Here is a 5,645-nt window from a genome sequence, read left to right on the forward strand (position 1 = left end):
TAGCCTCATTTTCCCATAATAAACCCAGCTATCCTTTAGTGCAAGGTTTAAGTACTACTTTTGAAAATCACAAACACAATTCACTGAATGTGAATTCCCCCCCACACACACACACACATCTTTTGCTGTCAGACACAATGCAATTTGCATACAAGAAATATAATTCCTAGTCTTTAGACTAGGTAAATAGTCTTACCTAGTAAATATTCTGTAATTTTCTTTAAGTAAAAATGATAAGAATAGCCACTAACATAGAATCTTCCTAAAGTCAAATTAATTAATTGATCTGTCTGAGAGGTAACTAGTTAACTCAGTGGATAGAGTATTGAATCTGGATTCAGGAATACTTGAGTTCATATCCGACCTTAGACACTTACTAGTTATGGGATACTGGGCAAGTCACTTAACAGCTATTTGTCTTAACCTGATGGAGAAAGAAATGGCAAACCATTCCAACAATTTTTTTTTTTTTTTTGCTAAAAATACTCCAGGAACAGTATGGTTTATGAAGTCATGAAACATCAGAAATAACTGAATAATTTATTATCTGAATTTTTCCCTCCTTCATTATCCATCTTCCTCATCTTCCTCTTCCACTTCATAATAATCATCTTTCTTTTCCTGTTGTCTTGTATCTCCATACTTTCCTGAGTCATGATTTTTTCAATAGACATTGTCCCCAGAAGCTCCATCTGCTTCTTCAAATCTAGTTTACTGGCCTGATTTCAAGGAACATGCTTAGGTACTTTATCCCTTGAGTTTCATGTTCACATTTAGGACTTTTCCTTTCTCTTGTTTAAACACTTTGTTCCTTGTGTCATCACCACTGAAGCAAACCTTACAGTATATACGAGTGCTCTCCAAATCAATTACAGGAAACACATTGAAACATTTCTGCCTCCAACACCTGGCACCTGGCTTGTCATTCAAATTGATCATCTTCACATTGACAAAAAGAGCAGCTGAATATTTTGCCTTTGTGATCCCATATACCACTTTCACATTCAACAAATTCTCTATCAATAAAAAGGCAGATGCAAGCATGTGTACTCAGGGATTTCCTACCATGGCGAACACAAACTTCACAGAGATCAAAGAATGAGCCCATCATTTGAAGGCCAGTACTATATATATAAGCATTCTTTATGACACAATCTGAAGACTTCATTATAAATCATGCATCTTTGAATTGTATGCATCTTGATGACTTATATACAGAATTATACAAATAATACAATTTTCCATTCTTCTGTCATCTTTGACACTTATCACATCCCATTTTTACATGGAAATTTAGCTAATTTGATACTACTTCTTTCTTTTAGTTATTTTTAAAATATTTTTAATGGCTTTTAGTCTTTTTCCTTGCACTTTAATTTTTGCATTTTGTTTACTTTCCTCCTTAAATGCTTTGCCTTTCTTTTTTCCTTCCTGCCTTTTTATGCATGTGGGTGTGGGTGCAAATATAGCATATTTCTGAAACAGAAACTTCTGAAATAGCTGCTTGTGTTACAAGGAGATATAATTTGAAGGAGATAAAAAAGCTCTTTGCTTCCCACTATAGAAGAGACTTGGTCAGAGACAAGGAAGACATTTTGGAACTAAGTAGCTATTGGTAGAAGTCGCAGAGGTACTATGAGGAGAGAATTGTGGTTGCTGGCCTCTTTATCTAGGGGGAGTAAAAAAGACAGCTGTAACCTGAGTGTGAGGAGAATCCAACTCTGTGATTTAAAAGAAATGAAATTTAAAAAAAATAGTGTAATCACATAATATAGGATGAATTAGAAACAGAAAAGAATGAGTACAGGGATACTGCAGTATAATATAGTAGAGTTGTGCCTATTAGAATGAAGAGTAAAATGGATATGAAACATTTAAGGATTTGACACTACATTTCAGAGAAAAGAAGAATTAAAAAAAGATTTAAAAATTTATATTCTGGAAAACTTGAAAAAAAAGTGATTATCTCATTGGCACAAATGACATTATTTAGAAGGAGAGGAATTTTTAGAAAAATGACAATGAGTTCAGAGATCTACTTATAATCACGTAGGCACTGAGAATTTGGCAGAAAATGTAAGGAAAAATCTCTGGCTAGAAATGTGGATCTAGAATAAAGGCCAAAAAATTGGCACATAGCTTACAAAGTCTATCAATTTCAATTCTTTTTTTTTTTTTTTCAGAATGAACATTTTTTTTTCGCATCTATTTAAAAGAAACCTCCTTGTGAGAACATGATCAGATTATAATCAACAGGATTTGGCTTACAGAATAAATAAGCATTAATTTATTATTTTTTCTTGTAATATTAAGTCACTTTTTGACTTAAATTTGAAATATTATCAGTATATCATGTAGTGAGGATTATATTTGGCTTATTTTATAGATTGGATCCCACAAGACCAGAAATCTCTACCTCAAAGAATAAAATATCAATGGGATAATAGTCACAATTGCCTTTAATATGAAATTTTATAGTTTATAAATTCATTTTGCATAATCTCATTTGTATCTCATAAGAACTATGATTAGTAGCTGGTACAAAAATTATTTATTTCAGAGATGATGAATGCTTGGAACTAGGTCCATAGCTGGATTTTAGAGGACATCAATTTCACTCTCTTAGTTTATAATGAGATATCTAAAGTTCAGTTCTAAGAAAAGGTGTGAAATGATATACCCAAAGTCATAATGATAAAATGTGACTGGGTGATGATGTAAATGACAGTCTTTTAATGCTAGATCTAAAGCTCCTTCCACTTGGACAAAAAATGAAATGATCAATGCAAGACAATCAGGTTTGTTGTTCAGTGAATCTGAGCTTGCATACAATAAATAATGATATTCAGTTTTAAATTAAGAAGTAAGCAGAAATATATGTAGTACATGATTTTTAAAAGAAGGCAATGTGAACAATACACTTTGTGAATTCTATAATAAAACTATTGAGGATTGAGAAAGGTGCATAAATCCATATATTACATACCTAGAGCAAAATATATCCTCTCTCCCTCATAAAGTGAAACCCAGAATTAAGATACATAAACTACATAGTTCCTTCCTCCAATATTATCTGAATGTAACTTCTTTATTGTTTTATTGACTTAACTAGATAAAACTTTTAGAAGACATAATATCAATAAAATTAGGAACTATTTATAATCATATCAAATGGAAATCACAACCCTTTTTGATAGTAAATAAAAATTGAAAGCTGATGTCTTATAAAAATGCTGAAAATGTAATAGATACTTTGGTTATGGAAATAGCAGATCAACTTACAATGATAGAAAAGGTAATAAACAAACAAACAAATAAACAAAAACTATGAAATTAATGAATCTGTGAACTGATTGAGAGAAAAATAAAATATGTTGTCTCTCAATCAGAGAAATTTTTGGAAATCAATTTCTACTAATTGCTTACTGAAAATTTTGCCTAATTTTGGATGGTACAAACAATTTCTTTGTTATTTGTCCATATGAGTGAAGTTAATAGTGTTATAAATAGAGAGAGCTAAAAGGGACCTCACAATTCAACTGCTCCTTAATTTTACAATTGAGGAAACTGAGTTTATTGATTTAAAGTATTAATTTATATGTGTGCAAAATATATGAAAGCCTAGGGTGAGAAGTTCAGGATAAATTGCTGTCAAAAAGAAAAATAATAAATTTCAATAAAATAATCTTGAAAAATAAACATCAATAAATTTAGTTTATATATCTACAGTATTATCATTCTTATCCATATCACTATTCCTTAACTTTATAAAATAAATTACTCAACATGATTTTGAAACATTTATGAGCAAATAATTTTAGAGAAAATTACCACATGTCATGGAGTCATAATTTTAGAGGTAAAACTGACCTCAGAGATCAGTGAGCCCAAGCCCTTTACTTTTTGATTGAGAAAATTTTATAGAAATTGTTATTACTTGTCCACAATTGCAAAGCTATTACATTTCTGGGGGGAAAAAAGAGAACTCAGGTATTCTTGATTTCAATAATTTATACATTATAACATGTAACTGACTTTTTCTTTGGGCTTGAAATAATTCATAATTTTTTCTTAGAAAAATAATAAGGGAAGCTTTAGTTTTTTCAAGCTACAAGAAATTCTCATTATAACTAAAAGTGTGATTTGTAAAATTTTTATTGTGAAAATATATTTTCCAATCTACTAGTTTGATATAACTCAATTTATAGTTATCATATACCCAACTAATTCACAAAAGTTGCAATACAGATCCTAGATGATGATGTCTAGAGATAAGATATTTGAAAACAGAGACCATGTCATATTTTTTTTGATAATTCCCACCATATTGTGAACTCTACTAAGCCCTCTGAAAATTCTTAATGATTAGGAAAATTCTTTCTCAATATAGCTGCAGTATGCAAACTGATGCTAAATGTACTATAAAATTCACATAACATAATTAGAACTTAGTACTGAGCATAGTGCCTATGATGTAATAGCAATATAATAAAATGTTTATAGATTTGTTAATATTGACCAAGAAAAAAATATTCATTTTTTTCAGTATTGCCTAACTTTATGGCATTTCAGTACTATTCAGATCGATTTAAATGTGTACTCAAATGCAAGGAAAAATCTAAAAAAAAAAAAACTGAAATATACCTAAGGGGTATCCCAGAAAACATTTTCAAATTTGACCAAGGAAGGGGCAATAATATATGTGTTTGATATTTTTAAATACTGCATTTCAACCATTTGGTTCATAATAATGCATGACTAATAATCGTCTTTAAAATCTTTGATTTTTAAATTGCATTTTCCAGCATGGCAAATCTTCATTCCAAATAGACATTTTTTCTATCCAAGATATAATTCTGATATTTACATGTTTTTGCATGTACTGTAAGAGATGATAATTTTCCTTAGGAAAAATAAGGAAAGATGAGAAATGCCTCATATAACTTTCTGGCCTAAATAATCCCTGCAAGAATGATACCTCAGAGGCAATCATGAGAACATGGAGGCTAGAAATCCAATCAAACAAACAAACAAAAAGCATCTTAATCAGTGGTACCCAGATCTAAATAAATTTCTTCAGCTGCATTTTGACTAGGACTACTTTCTTTTGTACTACAATATGTTTTCTTGAATATAGTTTAGAATCTCAAGAGTTTTGTGGACTTTTTATTGTTGAAGACATTGTCATTGTGGTTGTTCTTTCCATAATCATTGTTTACTCATACCCCCAAAAAACACCAGTTCTTTTTCATATGACCTCTTATTTATTCAAGTCTTGAACCTTCCTCCATATGTCTGTTTTTTTTTTTAATTATTATTTATTTATTTTAAATAATTTAAAAACTTACATGCAAAATGAGAAAAAAAGTGTATGTGTCCAGAAGAATATCAGGGAGGATTCAAAAATGTAATAATAAATTTCCAAATAAAAAAAAAAAACATATATAATAATAGATGACACTGTATTCATAACTATCAATTGTTTCTTTGCTACCTTGTATGTTTTTCTTTTGTTCTCTGCTGTGCGACTTTTTTCTTTATTCTTCTCTTCTCTTCTTTCCTACCACTCCCCCAACCAGCCTACAATTAAACATGGATATATGTATGTGTATGTGTGTGCACATATATGTATATGTATATATTTA

At 30.0% G+C, this 5,645-nt stretch overlaps 1 pseudogene; it reads right to left on the bottom strand.

Moving 5' to 3' along the window:
• Positions 1-567: 567 nt before the first annotated feature.
• Positions 568-3,841, bottom strand: LOC127541409 (zinc finger protein 330-like; annotated as a pseudogene).
• Positions 3,842-5,645: the final 1,804 nt, after the last annotated feature.

The sequence above is a fragment of the Antechinus flavipes genome, chromosome 6, assembly GCF_016432865.1.
Source record: "Antechinus flavipes isolate AdamAnt ecotype Samford, QLD, Australia chromosome 6, AdamAnt_v2, whole genome shotgun sequence".
NCBI lineage: Eukaryota > Metazoa > Chordata > Mammalia > Dasyuromorphia > Dasyuridae > Antechinus > Antechinus flavipes.